This window comes from Oncorhynchus tshawytscha, linkage group LG03 (genome assembly GCF_018296145.1).
Source record: "Oncorhynchus tshawytscha isolate Ot180627B linkage group LG03, Otsh_v2.0, whole genome shotgun sequence".
In the NCBI taxonomy this organism is placed as follows: Eukaryota; Metazoa; Chordata; class Actinopteri; order Salmoniformes; family Salmonidae; genus Oncorhynchus; species Oncorhynchus tshawytscha.
Window position 1 is genome coordinate 57,167,051 of NC_056431.1, and position 16,183 is coordinate 57,183,233.

Below are 16,183 nucleotides of genomic sequence, written 5' to 3' on the forward strand. Positions count from 1 at the left end.
ACATTTACGTAAGTATTCAGACCCTTTACTCAATACTTTCAGATCCTTTACTCAGAACCTCGGTGAGTGTAATGCTTGCTGTTCATTTTCATTGTTTATTTCACTTTTGTATATTATCTACTTCACTTGCTTTGGCAATGTTAACATATGTTTCCCATGCCAATAAAGCCTCTTCAATTGAACTTTGTTGAAGCACTTTTAGCAGCGATTACAGCCTCGAGTCTTCTTGGGTATGACGCTACAAGCTTGGCACACCTGTATTTGGGGAGCTTCTCCCATTCTTCTTTGCAGATCCTCTCAAGCTCTGTCAGATGGATAGGGAGCATCGCTGCACAGTTATTTTCAGGTCTCCAGAGATGTTCGATCAGGTTCAAGTCCAGCATTTGGCTGGGCCACTCAAGGACATTCAGAGACTTGTCCCGAAGCCACCCCTATATTGTCTTGGCTGTGTGCTTAGTGTCGTTGTCCTGTTGGGAAGTGAACCTTCGCCAAAGTCTGAGGTCCTGAGTGCTCTAGAGCAGGTTTTCATCAAGGATCTCTCTGTACTTTGCTCCGTTCATCGTTCCCTTGATCCTGACTAGTCTCCCGGTCCCTGCTGCTGAAAAACATCCCCACAGCATGATGCTGCCACCACCATGCTTCACCGTATGGTTGGTGCCAGGTTTCCCCCAGATGTGACGCTTGGCATTTATACCAAAGAGTTCAATCTTGGTTTCATCAGACCAGAGAATCTTGTTTCTCATGGTCTGACAGTCCTTTAGGTGCCTTTTGGCAAACTCCAAGGGGGATGTCATGTTTCTTTTACTGAGGAGTGGCTTCTGTCTGGCAACTCTACCATAAAGGCCTGATTGGTGGAGTGCTCCAGCGATGGTTGTCTTTTTGGAAGGTTCTCCCACCTACAGAGGAACTCTGGAGCTCTGTCAGAGTGACCATCGGGTTCTTTGTCACCTCCCTGATCAAGGCCCTTCTCCTCTGATTGCTCAGTTTGGCTGGGCGGCCAGCTCTAGGAAGAGTGTCGGTGGTTCCAAACTTCTTCCATTTAAGAATTATGTGGGCAACTGTGTTCTTGGCCACCTTCAATGCTGCTGAAATTTGTTGGTACACTTCCACAGATCTCAACACAATCCTGTCTCGGAGCTCTTCAGACAATTCCTTCGACCTCATGGCTTGGTTTTCGCTCTGAATTGCACTGTCAGTTGTGGGACCTTAAATAGAAATGTGTATGCCTTTACAAATCATGTCTAAGCAATTGAATTCATCACAGGTGGACTTCAAGTTGTAGAAAGGATGATCAATGGAAACACGATGGACCTGAGCTCAATTTCGAGTCTCATTGCAAAGGGTCTGAAAGGGTCTAAAAACCTGTTTTCACTTTGTCATTATGGGGTATTGTTTGTAGATTGATGAGGGAAAAAAATAATTTAGAATAAGGCTATAACATAACAAAATGTGGAAAAAGTCCAGGGGTCTGAATACTTTAACCGAATGCACTGTATAATTATCATAATTGTTTTATTATATGGGGGATTGGAAATAATGCAGACAATTACATTGATGGAAACTACAATCTATCTGCAATATTAACTCTGATCTACCCCCTAAAAAAGATATCTGTTTCCCATATTTTCGTTATAGGTTCTGAGACATCAGGTAGAGATGAATTCAACCCTTGATGGAACTTGGCAATCAACTTCTTTGGCATTGCAGCTTCTTTCAGTATTTTTTCAATGCATTTGTGCGGCTCAGAAATACATTTTCAAATTAGGTAGTCCAAGACTTCAAGCTTTATAGGGTAAGTGTCAAACATTCAAATTGACTCTTGAGGTCTATCCATTCCAAATAAAGTTGGAGAGTAGGCCATTTATTTTCTTAAAGAAGTTGGATGGGATTGAAAATGGTAAGGCTTAGAATCACACTTAGTAATATATGAATGACATTATTTTGATTATCTTGACCCTACCTAACATAGAGATAGGGAGAGTTCTCCATCTCTGAACATCAGATTCAATCTTATCCATTAAAGGAAAGTCATTGATTTTATAGGCCTCCTCCAAATTGCATTGTATCAATACACCTAGGTATTTAACATGTCTTTGTCCATTTCCACTTAAATCTACTTTCCAAATCAAATCAAATCAAATGTATTTATATAGCCCTTCGTACATCAGCTGATATCTCAAAGTGCTGTACAGAAACCCAGCCTAAAACCCCAAACAGCAAGCAATGCAGGTGTAGAAGCACGGTGGCTAGGAAAAACTCCCTAGAAAGGCCAAAACCTAGGAAGAAACCTAGAGAGGAACCAGGCTATGTGGGGTGGCCAGTCCTCTTCTGGCTGTGCCGGGTGGAGATTATAACAGAACATGGCCAAGATGTTCAAATGTTCATAAATGACCAGCATGGTCGTATAATAATAAGGCAGAACAGTTGAAACTGGAGCAGCAGCACGGTCAGGTGGACTGGGGACAGCAAGGAGTCATCATGCCAGGTAGTCCTGGGGCATGGTCCTAGGGCTCAGGTCCTCCGAGAGAGAGAAAGAAAGAGAGAATTAGAGAGAGCATATGTGGGGTGGCCAGTCCTCTTCTGGCTGTGCCGGGTGGAGATTATAACAGAACATGGCCAAGATGTTCAAATGTTCATAAATGACCAGCATGGTCGAATAATAATAAGGCAGAACAGTTGAAACTGGAGCAGCAGCACGGCCAGGTGGACTGGGGACAGCAAGGAGTCATCATGTCAGGTAGTCCTGGGGCATGGTCCTAGGGCTCAGGTCCTCCGAGAGAGAGAGAGAGAGAGAGAAAGAGAGAATTAGAGAACGCACACTTAGATTCACACAGGACACCGAATAGGACAGGAGAGGTACTCCAGATATAACAAACTGACCCTAGCCCCCCGACACATTAACTACTGCAGCATAAATACTGGAGACAGGAGGGGTCAGGAGACACTGTGGCCCCATCCGAGGACACCCCCAGACAGGGCCAAACAGGAAGGATATAACCCCACCCACTTTGCCAAAGCACAGCCCCCACACCACTAGAGGGATATCTTCAACCACCAACTTACCATCCTGAGACAAGGCTGAGTATAGCCCACAAAGATCTCCGCCATGGCACAACCCAGGGGGGCGCCAACCCAGACAGGATGACCACATCAGTGAATCAACCCACTCAGGTGACGCACCCCTTCCAGGGACGACATGAGAGAGCCCCAGTAAGCCAGTGACTCAGCCCCTGTAATAGGGTTAGAGGCAGAGAATCCCAGTGGGAAGAGGGGAACCGGCCAGGCAGAGACAGCAAGGGCGGTTCGTTGCTCCAGAGCCTTTCCGTTCACCTTCCCACTCCTGGGCCAGACTACACTCAATCATATGACCCACTGAAGAGATAAGTCTTCAGTAAGGACTTAAAGGTTGAGACCGAGTTTGCGTCTCTGACATGGGTAGGCAGGCTTGAAAGGTCAATTAGAAACGGGCATGATTTCACTTTGAATCCTGATATAGCACCATATGTGTCCAACAGTTGCAAAATAAATGACAGGCAATGTTCTGGTTCAGATAAATACGGTAAAATGTCATCTGGATACAATATTACATGTTGTTCTCCGCCAATCTCTATTCCCTGGATTGAGCTTTATGTTCTGATTATTGATGCTAGGGGTTCTGTGGCTAAAGCAAATCAATAACTGGACACAGGGAATCCCTGTCTTGTCCTTTTTGATAACTTAAATGGATCAGATATTTGTCCAATTGTTCTTTCTTTCTTTTTAAGTAGGGTGATTGTAGCCAAACACAGTGACTGGGGAAGTTCATTTTCCACTAGACCTGCTGTGAGCATAAGTAACATAGGATTAGTCATTTGGGATGAAAGTGTCTGTAAAATTCCACTGGGAATCCATCATTACCAGGACATTTCCCATTTTGTAGACTATTAAAGAAACTGTCTATATCTTTCTTTGAACTTTTGTTTCCAGATTGATACAGTTTTTGATTGAATGTTTTAAATACAGCTAATTTCAGAAAAGTCCATTGTTATAGTACTATCTGGGGGTTTTAATGTTTTAATGCTATGGATAGTACTTTCCTCCTCCTCTTTCTAAATGTGCAAAGCCAGCATTTTCCAGCACTTTCACCTTGTACAACATATTGTTGTTTGGATTTCAGGGCAGTAGTCTCTGCTGAGCAGGTGTTTATTATGTTATATTCCAGCTTCAAAGTGTTCAACTGTTGATGGGTGTCAACATGTCTATGTAAGTCATGGATTTTCTGTTCTATTATTTCAAATTCTTTTTCAGTCTTCATTTTATTATTATGTTATAGGCTTTAAGAGCTTCCCACACAACAGTAGGGCATACTTCATTATCTACAATTACACTCACCAGCAAGTTTATTAGGTACACCACCTTGTTCACGAAAAGGTATCGATCCTACAAACAGTGAGTCATGTGGCCGTGGCTTGCTATATAAAGCAGGCAGACTGGCATCGAGGCATTCAGTTGATGGGGCAAAACGAGTGACCTAAGTGACATTTATGGTATGATTTAGTATGATTGTCGGTGCCAGGTCGAAGAAGAATGTCAAGAATCGTGCAAGCTAACAGGCCGGCCACAAACAGAGAAAGAAAGGCACAGTACAATAGTGGTGTGCACAACTGCATCTCAGAGCACACAACGCCTCGATCCTTGTCACGGATGGGCTATTGCCGCAGACGACCAAACTGGGTTCCACTCCTATCAGCTAAAAACATTAAGAAACGTCTCCAGTGGACATGCGATCACCAACACTGAACAATTGAGGAGTGGAAAAACATTGTCTGGAACATGACAGCGAGTTCAGTTTACTTGAGTATCCTGCACAGTCCCCAGACCTCAACCCAACAGAGAATCTTTGGGATGAGATGGAACGGACTGTTCACAGCATAAATGTACCGCCATCCAATCTGCAGCAACTGTGTGATGCCATCGCGTCAGCATGGACCAAGATCCCTATGGAAAGTTTTCAACACCTTGTAAAATTCCCCGAATAATTCAGACTGTTCTGGAAGCAAAGGGGGGTCCGACCCAGTACCTAATAAACTGGCCGTTGAGCATATTTCCAAAAACATGTCTGTGTGTTGAGATATGAGTTAACTCTTTATCTCCAAGTAACATCGTGCTGAATCGTCAAGTCTTTGATATTGGCATAGGAGGTTTAAGCATAAACATGAAATACAATGGGCTATGGTCCGTAATTATTCTAAGAAGGTATTACATTTAAAAAGACATTCAATTAAAAAAAGTATACATTAAAAAGTGAATTCTTTAATATGAGTTGTGGGTATGAGAGTAATAGGAGCATTGCTTTTCAGTTGGACGTTTATATCTCCACAGTTCACATAGACCCATCTCTTTGATGTTGTGGTTTCATACCTTAGACCACGTGTCAAACTCATTCCACGGAGGGCAGAGTGTCTGCAGGTTTTCGCTCCACCCTTGTACTTGTTGGATTAATTAAGGTAATTCATTATTAAGGAACTACCCTCACCTGGTTGTTTAGGTCTTAATTCAAAGGAAAAACCATAAACCCGCAGACACTCTGCCCTCTGAGTTTGACACTCCTGCCTTAGACATTCACATTTTTGAAATTTAGCAGACACCCTTATCCAGAGAAACTTACAGTGCATCCATTTGTCATACTGGTCCCATGTGGTAATCAAACACTGTTACATACGCCTCTTGGAGGGAACGCAACACCCCGCTACATCTCAACTCCACATGGAGTGAAAAGGTATGTGAACGTAGGTGCAGGGAAGGACGACAGAGGCAGAGAAAAATACCATTTACAGGGAATTGAGTTATTCCTTAACACGGTAAAGTGGGGAAAAAGGGCTGGATGGAACCAAAGCAAAGTAAAAATGAAAGAGTCCCCTCTCCTACCTTACCTGCCTTCCCACTACTTACCTAACATTTAGCACCACCTGGCGCGCTAACCAAAATACAGGGGGTGGTCCGCCCAGGTCTTACCTAGTGTGCAAAGACAGATGAACTACTACGGGTTATGTATGCCCGCAGGACTCTTGCTTAAACACTACCAAGGTGCGTTCCCCTTCCTCCCCTGGGAACAAATGAAACAGAATAATTACTAATACTTTAAGTGAACAATTTTCAATAACCAAAAAACACTAAGTCCTATTGGCATACACATACCTCAGAAGGAGCGGCTACTAAATAATATCCACAAAACCTTTACTGACCACCACAACAATCAACGCAGGACATAAAAAGAAGCTCTCTTCCATGGGGAAGGAACACTGGCTCTTATCAAGCTGGAGAAGGAGTTGGTAATTGCAGAGACAGCTGTATCCCCTGCGATGGGGCCGACCAATCAGCTTCTTAGAATCCAGGAAGCCATTTCCTGAAATACACACACATACAAACCCACAACAACACAGAAACTGGGGAACACCCATCCCTGGCGTTCTAAGCGCCATGCACTACGAGCTGAGCAACACAGGTCATGTTAGGAAAAGGGTATATAGTTTAGTTGATGACTTGGTTAAAGTTGCATCTCACACACAGTTAAAATCACCCGCCATATAATATTCCTGTAACTTTGAGATAATTTTAGTATAAAGTCGTTAATTCATTTTGGGTCGTCTTCATTTCGGCAATAGCAAGTCAATAAAGTGACTTTTTCTTGTGACAGGTTTCCTTTTATCATTATAAAACGTCCATTTGGGTCAGTTGTAATTTATGTAGACTTAAATGGGACTTTTTTTTATTAATGAGAATTGATACTCCTTTGAATCTTGAGGAGTCAGTGGAAGAGAACACCAATCCATCTCAAGCTCACCCAAACCTTTTACTTTCTAATGCTGATAGATGAGTTTCTTGTAAAAAACTGATGTTTTATTTTTAAAATAAGAACATACCTTAATTATTTTCTCTGGATGCACAATTCCATTGACATTCCATGTCACACATGTTAATGTATTCATATCTTAAGTATTATCCACAAGGTGTGATATTGAGATGGATCTTTACATATTTTTTTGTCTCATATTGACTCCATACATTATGTAAGATGTTGATACACTACATAAACGTGCCAATTGCACACTCCCTCAAAACATGAGACATCTGTGGCATTGGATTGTGTGACAAAACTGCACATTTTGGAGTGGTGATTTATTGTCCCCAGCACAAGGTGCACCTGTGTAACGATCATGCAGTTTAATCAGCTTCTTAATATGCCACACCTGTCAGGTGGATGGATTATCTTGGCAAAGGATAAATGTTCACTAATAGAGATGTAAACAAATTTCTGCACCAAATTTGAGAGAAATAAGCTTTTTGTGCATATGGAAATATTCTGGGATATTTTATTCAGCTCATGAAACATGGGACCAACACTTGCCCAACTAACTAACTATATATATATATACATGTTTTATAATTATATTCATAATTTCTCATTAACTTAAGTATTCATACGGAGTCAATACTTTTTAGAAGCACCTTTTGCAGCGATTACAGCTGTGAGTCTTTCTGGGTAAGTCTCTAAGAGCTTTCCACACCTGGATTGTGCAACATTTGCCCATTATTCTTTTCAAAATTCTTCAAGCTCTGTCAAATTGGTTGTTGATCATTGCTAGACAACCATTTTCAGGTTTTGCCATGGATTTTCAAGTACATTTAAGTCAAAACTGTAACTCGGCCACTCAGGAACATTCACTGCCTTCTTGGTAAGCAACTCCAGTGTCGATTTGGCCTTATAGTAGATTTGTAGTAGGTTATTGTCCTGCTGAAAGGTGAATTCTTCTCCAGTGTCTGGTGGGAAGCAGACTGAACCATGTTTTCCTCTGGGATTTTACCTGTGCTTAGCTCCATTCTGTTTACTTTTTTATCCTGAAAAAACTCTCCAGTACTTAACAATTACAAGTACACCCATAACATGATGCAGCCACCACTATTGCTTGAAAATATGGAGAGTGGTACTCAGTAATGTGTTGTATTAGATTTGCCCTGAACATAACAACACTTTGTATTCAGGACAAAAAATGTATTGCTTTGCCACATTTTTACAGAATTACATTAGTGCATTGTTAAAAACAGGACGTATGTTTCTTTTCACTCAGTCAGCTAGGTTTGTATTGTGGAGTAACTACAATGTTGTTGATCCAACCTCACTTTTCTCCTGTCAAAGCCATTAAAATCTGTAATTGTTTTAAAGTCACCATTGGCCTCGGTGAAATGCCTGAGTGGTTTCCTTCCTCTCCGGCAACTGAGTTAGGACTGGGTATATTGATACACCAGCCATAGGGTAATTAATAACTTCACTATGCTCAAAGGGATATTCAATGTCTGTTTATTTTTTGGCCCATCTACCAATAGGTGCCCTTCTGTGCGAGGCACTGCAAAACCTCCTTGTACTTTGTCTTTGAATCTGTGTTTGAAATTCACTGTTAAACATTATTATTGCAACTCATGTGACGTGTTAAGCAAATGTTTACTCGTGAACTTATTTATGCTTGTCATAACAAATGGCTTGAATACTTATTGACGAAAGACATTTCCCGCTATTCATTTTTAATTGATTTGTAAAATTTTCAAAAATATAATAATTTCCCTTTAACCAAAAAATCTTACATTTTATCCATTTTAAATTCAGGCTGTAACACAACAAAATGTGGAAAGAGTCAAGGGGTGTGAATACTTTCTGAAGTCACTGTAAAGGATTCATATACAAGCACATGCCCAGCTGCATAATCATAAAGAGCCTTATTTGACAAGAGAAGGGCCCTCAATCCAAATGGCTACTTGACACTTTTACACAGAATGCATGTGTCACCAACAAAAGTGCTGGCGAATGAGGATCATTCAACCATCCACAACAGCGAGATGGCTGATGGCTTCTTCAAACTAGACTGTAGCCGAGCAAGGTTTATTTTGAGCTGATGAGCATTTCCACTTTGATTATGCTGCAGCAACTTAAATGACCTCAGGTCTGTAAGACACATCATTATATTGGAGAGAGCTAATTATTCTGCTGATTAACGTCATCTCGCTCCAGCGAGCTTCTTGTTATTCCAAGGTTCCAATTTGTTTTTGGATGAGGCGTGTTAATACAGGTACCAATATAACGTATTACCGCCAGCCCTGATTGCATTCGGGGAGATGACCCACTGGGCACAGATGTCAGTTCCACATCTAGTTTTGATTTACATTTGATTGAGTTGTCAACTAACGTGAATTTAACTTGAAATCAACACAAAATGTCACCATGTCATTGGATTTAGGTTAAGTTGGGTGAAAAAAAGACTAAATTCCCTTCCGTTGATGACTTTTGAAAATGTAATCAGTTTTCCACATTGATTCAATGGAATCACATGGAATATAGTAGAAACAATGTTGATTCAACCAGTTTTTGCCCAGTGGGGAGGCACTCATGTGGGCCTAGTCCTAGCAAAATGTAAGCATTGTTTATTCCAGGAAGCAACTGCTATCTGGTAGTACATGATTTTAGTTTAATGGTTTAATTAAAGGAAATGAATCAGACAAGTAAAACATATTTTACATATTTTTAAGAATAATACATAATAATTAGTAAGGCAGACAGACTCTGATGAACAGAGAATAGATCATGCTACTATTTGTTTCCTTTTTTAAGTCATACATTTTTAAATGGTTGTTTTTCAATAGGGAGACAGCAATAGTTTTACAGTTTACTCAGGGGCCTCTCAACATTTCTTTGACTACAGCGCCACCATTCGGTGGCTTGTCGTCATATACTTGTAGAATGGAGATGGAAGGGGATGCGTCCTCATGACGTCTTACGTTAACCACACGCTGGACTCTGGAACCCAAAACAGTGGGGAAGTAGCCAAAGTGAAGTTATTCCCTTCAGTCGTAATTTAAACAATGTATGTCAGTGTACATCATATATCATTATTTGCAATGTATCTAGCTATAATCACAAAGTACAAGTTACGGGAACATGAAAAATTGCAGCTTGCTTGTAGGATAGGAATGGCTAGAATAAGCCAGACAGCTATACATAAACCTATACGATGTTGCACGTTCTGTCTGTAATTTACAGTAGCTGCATGCTCATCCTTATAAGACTTTTTGCCCCGTGAGTTTACCTAGCGCTTTCCAGAGGCTGCATGCATTCAAGTTGGTGCTTTTTGCAGATGTTATTGTTCAAGTTGGCTACCTAGAGCGTTAACTGTATTGATCAGCAACGCTGTATCGTCAGCAACGCTAAAAGAAAAGTACTTCCGGGTCAAGGAATTTCGGAAACATTCAAAATAAAAGTCCCCCACGTAACAGTGGAAACGTGTCAAAAACGTGCATTTATAATTGTCTACACATTAACGTTGAGTCAATTTGAGTTTTAAAACATGTTCCAAGGTCAAATAAATGGCCACAATGCGAATCACTGAATATGGAATCATATTGGCATATAGAGCAAAAACTATTAGTGCCACAGTAAAAGTATTGTAGGGAATACTCAGTAGGGTCTGTAGAATGTATATATTGTGTCATGTCATGGGTCTCTGGACTTTTACTGTGGTCAAACAGCTTAAAGTGGGTTGTCTGGACACTATATGTTACAAATATAACACTGTACAGGGAAAACAATAGATTGTGTGTCCATAATTGTGTGTCCAGTCTACTCACTAGAATCCCTACAATACAAAACAGGCCATAGGAAATGTTATGTTGACATTTGCACCATGGACAGCTACACTTTTAGAGTTGTCACTGTCAGCCTATCTCCAAATACATGGCAAATATGTGACCCAAAAGCATATTAATGTGATGTAATATTTGAATAATTGCAAATAAACTGGGTGGAAAATACTCAGTTGGGGTTCTACTAACCAAAATGTTCCATCTCTTGTCATGCCTACATTTAATCCTGCATGTTAAATTCATTCCAAAACAATAAATTAATTTACTGTTTTTCTGTTGAATATCAGTTGGAAACACAAAACACCTTAACAGTAAAAAAAAATGTTTTTAGCTACTGTGAAATAAAATTCCATTCCATACACGACTTTCATGTACTTGCCTTGCGCTAATGGAGGTGCCAAACACCGATGATTAACAGGTGATTAGTTAAGAAGCCAACTTCTTCAAAGACAGACTGTCATTTCTACACGACTGTGACACATTTATACATTATATTGCTAGTGACAACAAGGTGAAATTAAACAAAATGGTACAAACAGATCATGTAAATGAGGCTCAGGTTCTAAACCTATTGCCTGCCTGTGGAGAGTTTAAATGAGGAAATGTCAACTGCTCAGAGAACCAGTAGACATTCACCCTCATACTGCAAAACTTAATATGCAAAATGTATACACTTTTGAGGATAAAGAAACTGCTACATTCATCCTGATGTGGCCAAGAGTTTGTATGAGGAAGTGTCAGTGGTGCCGATGTAAAAGTGGTCGTTTTAATTCCCAAGACATTGGGAATGAAACTAGCACTTCGAGATAAAGTTGTGTAAGAGGTTTATCAGATGAGGAAATCGTAAACTCTGACAACTGAGCCAGATGAGCAGCATACACTGAAATAAGCGAGGATACACTGAAATAAGCGAGGATACACTGAAATAAGCGAAGATACATTGAAATGTGCTTTGTCAGATGAGGCAAACGTTGAAGTGGTAGGTATTTCAAAAGGTTTTAATGGGTAAGCCTATTTGCAGGAAAGATTAAAGAGTCTAATCCTTACTGGGTAGTGCTTTTTCGATATCAATTTTCAGTGGCTCAGAAAAGGATATAAAAAGACGTGTCTTAAAATAAATGGATATTGTAGCCATTCTTCATGCAAGATAAAATTAGTTATTCTGGACACTGTGAATGCACTAGATTTCCATGTCTCATATTCAGGCGATATCATACATTCAGATGAAGATGGCATATAAAGACCATTTCGAGCACCAGAGATGGACCAACTTGCATTGCCATTACATAATACTGCCGCATATAAGGTGCACAGGGAATTAATAGCCAACGCCGACCCCACGATGTTTGGATGCTCAGAACAGAAGTGACATTGGACTAGATACATCAGTGTTCAGAAACATAAAATCTGAACAACGCACAAATAAATAACTTTTGGATTCGGATTAAATCAATTCACTGCAATTACTGAAAGAAAAACTTGAGAATGAAACATCGGCACAAATAATAGTTTCTCCTGTACAGTGCTATATTTGTACTGTATTGTCCACGCACCCTATTTTAAGCTGTTTAGCCACAGTAAAAGTCCAGAAACACTCCATATATCAGAACCTCGTGAAATGAGACCATATATAGATTGTACAGAGCCTACTGCGTACTCCCCTACCCACTTTTACATCGGCACAAATCATATTTCTCTCTCTATAAGCCCATATGTAATGCATATGCAGTGATTTGCATTGTGGCCCATGTAATGGGCGGAGTGAAAGGCCAGCAACACTCAAATTAACACCATATGTAGATTCTGAGTACTTCCCACCCCACTTTTACATCGGCACAAATCATCCTTTTTCCTATACAGTGTTATATTTGTACTTAGTGTCCAGGCACCCAATTTTAAGCTGTTTGACCACAGTAAAAGTCCTGCAACACTTTCTATTACTTAGCTTTTTGTTCAAACACATCTGATCTGTATTCTAGGGACCCTAGTGAGTAGACTGGACCCTGGTTTTATAGACACAATCCTATTTTTTTCATGTACAGTGCAATTTGTTTGTGCAATACAACAAAAATACAGCAATACTTTTCTTAAACATTACATTTCAAAATTGAATCCTTGAACAATAGCACCAATAAATAAACAAGACTCATACAATCAAAATAATTAATTGTATATTATGTTCTTGACATTAATTTACTTAAGCTCCAACCATTTCTCAATGTGCTCCACCATATAGGCTTTATCTTATTTATCTTAAAGTAGTTTATATTTAGTAGTTTAGTTTAGATTTTACCCATTGTATTTATAATTGTTCATTTAAAAAAAAAACATTTTTACAGAATTTTAGCATGCATTGATTGCAAAGCTCAAAAAAATATTTATTTCGTATCATACGCATAGCGTTTTATCACAAACCTTTATTTTGAAAGCAATGTCCGAAAACCGGAAGTCTTCATGTGGCTGGTATCTAGCTCGTGTTGTTTTGGGACCCTCTCCTTGGTTGGACCCTTCTTTGTCGAGTCCTCTGCCCTGGCTGTCCAATGACATTCGAACAATTTTCTATTCTAATTTTGCATGCAGTTGTGGACTATGAGCCGCGACTTTCATTTTTAGCATGCATAACATTCTATTAGTAGTTTAAAAAAAAATGCAATGTTATATTTTAATCAAAACTTTTGCAGCAAGATTTTTTAAAGAATTCCAATAATTATGTAACACTTTCTTACTGGGCTTGTCAAAGGTAACTGAACTATGGCCCTCAAGTGGCTACCAGAAGGTAAATCTCACGTGACTATAGCCACATTTGTAATACATCAATGCAGCACACTGCAGTTTTTGAATTAATTTCGTTTTATATATTATATACACCATTGATTTCGAATCCACCTTCGGTGGAAAACTAGTCATAAATGTAACATAATGCATGTCTTTGTCCAGCACTGAGCTCAAGTGTCAAATTAATTTTGCCATCTACCTGCCTCCCAAGACTGAGAATGGGAAGTGTCCTGTCTTGTACGGGCTCTCAGGTGAGTTCTACAAACTAACATAATGTATGATGAACTACCATCTGCAGATAAACACACAGTATCTCTATGGATTTGACTCTGAGAATGTTAATGTGTCTGTACTAAACGGGATTGACTTGCATGGAGCAGAACTTCATCACCTATGCTGGCAGTCAGCATGCAGCTTCTGAGCATGGAATCATCAGCGTTGCACCAGACACCAGCCCACTTACGACCAACCGCACACACTTATCACTCCTACCCTCACTTGTTCCCTCTCTTTCTGTGGTGTTCAGGTGGTTATAACATCGAGGGTAAAGATGAGAGCTGGGACTTTGGCACAGGGGCTGGTTTCTATGTCAACGCCACCAGGGAGACCTGGAAGAGCAACTACCGCATGTACGCCTACGTCAGAGGTGTGTGGGTCACATGATAGCATTTACTATTGTGAATCCCCTGATACTGCTGTCCCCTGATACAACTCTCCCCCGGTCTCTTTGTTCTTTTTTCTTCTTCTCTCAACTCTCTCATTTGATCAACGCTAACTTCCCCACTGACCAAGAGAACATGTCTATTTCTGGCCACTCCATGGTGGGGGACACGGAGCCCTGAAGAACCCTGGAAAACACAAGGCATGGCAAGTCACAGTCTTACAACTCATGATATAGTCATTATGTAATATACACATGTGAATGAAGCCCCCACCCCTCTCTACAGTCTGTCTCTCTTGTTTGCCACCATCTGCAACCCCAGCCAGAAGGCCTTCAATGGGTACCTGGGAAAAGACAAGAAAGCCTGGGAGGTATAGTATGGGGGGGGGGGGGTTGAAGAAATCAAAGGGATCAATTCACACTAAACACCAACTAGAGATCCCTGCTGGCGGAATAGAATTCCAGACCAATACATGGAATCATCCCGCTCTCCAGGCGTATGATGTCACGATGCTTGCAGCATCCTACTCCGGCCCTCAGCTGGACATCCTGATCGACCAGGGCAGTAATGACTAGTTCCTGTCGGCCAGTCATTTGCTTCCTGACAACCTGATCGCCTCCTGCTCAGAGAAGATCCCTGTGGTGTTCAGGCTGCAGCCGGTCAGTGCTTCCACCCAGTGGCCAACTACAGCAACTGTTTGATATTTAACAATTTAATGTGCTGTACTTTAGTTTGGAATTGGAATTATTGTGTTTTGTACCAGATGAAGTGTTATTGTAATGTCCGTGTCGCCTTCAGGGCTACGACCATAGCTACTTCTTCATCAACGACCACATTAAGCACCATGCCAAGTTCCTCAACGCTTAAGACCATGACTGCTGGACCAGAACCCAACCAGGCGTTCTCCTCTATGCCTTCTCCTCCCAACTGTGCACCTGCTACTATGCACCTGTCCCATACAGAGAGACGTAGGTGCCTGGTGAACTGACATTAACCTGATACGCCTGGTGAGCTGAAATGAACACACCTGCTGTGTTGAGTCAAGATGAGAAAAAGATAATAGTGAGAGCAGGATGTTTGTTAAGAGGAGCTTGCTTGCCACCCACATGGTCACTCCAACTGGATAAAAATAATAATAATGTTACTCCTTTTGATTACATTTGTTTCCATCTTATTACCTTAGGCTCACACACTGACATCTGAGACCAATACAAAACACATGTGGACTAAAGACCAAACATAAGACTGTTTTTTTCAGATAAGGTCTTTACTCAAAGTGATGAGAAATATATACAGTATTCACAGCAGTTACGGTGACGTTAAAGGGGTGTTTCATGCAATCAAATCCAAATTGCTGTACAACAAATACACCAATTTGACAAAAGGTACAAAATTGTATATGGTACATCAAAATGCAAAAAAAAACATACAAAAAAACCATCACTTTAAAATAAATGTCCTCCCAATCATAAGTACAAAACTGAGTACACGCTTTCAGGACTATGTACAGAGAAAGGTAGAAAACAACTGCTCAACACTCAGCAGTCAACAGTTACACTGTGGTTATAACATTTCTCACAATGATATAGTTCAAATTCATTTCTTATTATGCCATACACACATTTCTAAATCAAAATGGAGCTCAGATTTGTTAGTTGCCAAAACAAACAACTATAAATACTTATTTTTAAAGTGCAGATCATTTCAGGCCTGTAGGCAGCCACACAGCCACTCCTAAAGGCAGGTTGGCATTTATTGTAATGAATCTTGCCCTGCAGGCAGCTCTGCAGAGTGGTCACTAGCTGGCACAGCCACAAAGTCATATCAGATTTGAACCATAACCACACTGCTAACCCTAATGGCCAACCATAAATTTAAAAACCTATTCATTTTTTCAATATAGCCAACTTTGACTTTGCAGCTGGCCCATCTAGCATAAATCCTTAATTCTGTCTCCAGGGCAAGATTCATGACAATAAACATCAACCTCCCAAAAGGTCAAAAGGATTGAATGACTAATCAATGAATAGTAAAGTAATGATCTCTTTTCATGTCAAGTCCCCTCGTTAAGTTTCTAA

The 16,183-nt window shown here is 40.4% G+C and overlaps 1 pseudogene; it reads left to right on the forward strand.

Moving 5' to 3' along the window:
- The first annotated feature begins 13,591 nt into the window (after window positions 1–13,591).
- On the forward strand, window positions 13,592–15,518 carry LOC112224339 (annotated as a pseudogene).
- The last annotated feature ends 665 nt before the right edge of the window (window positions 15,519–16,183 follow it).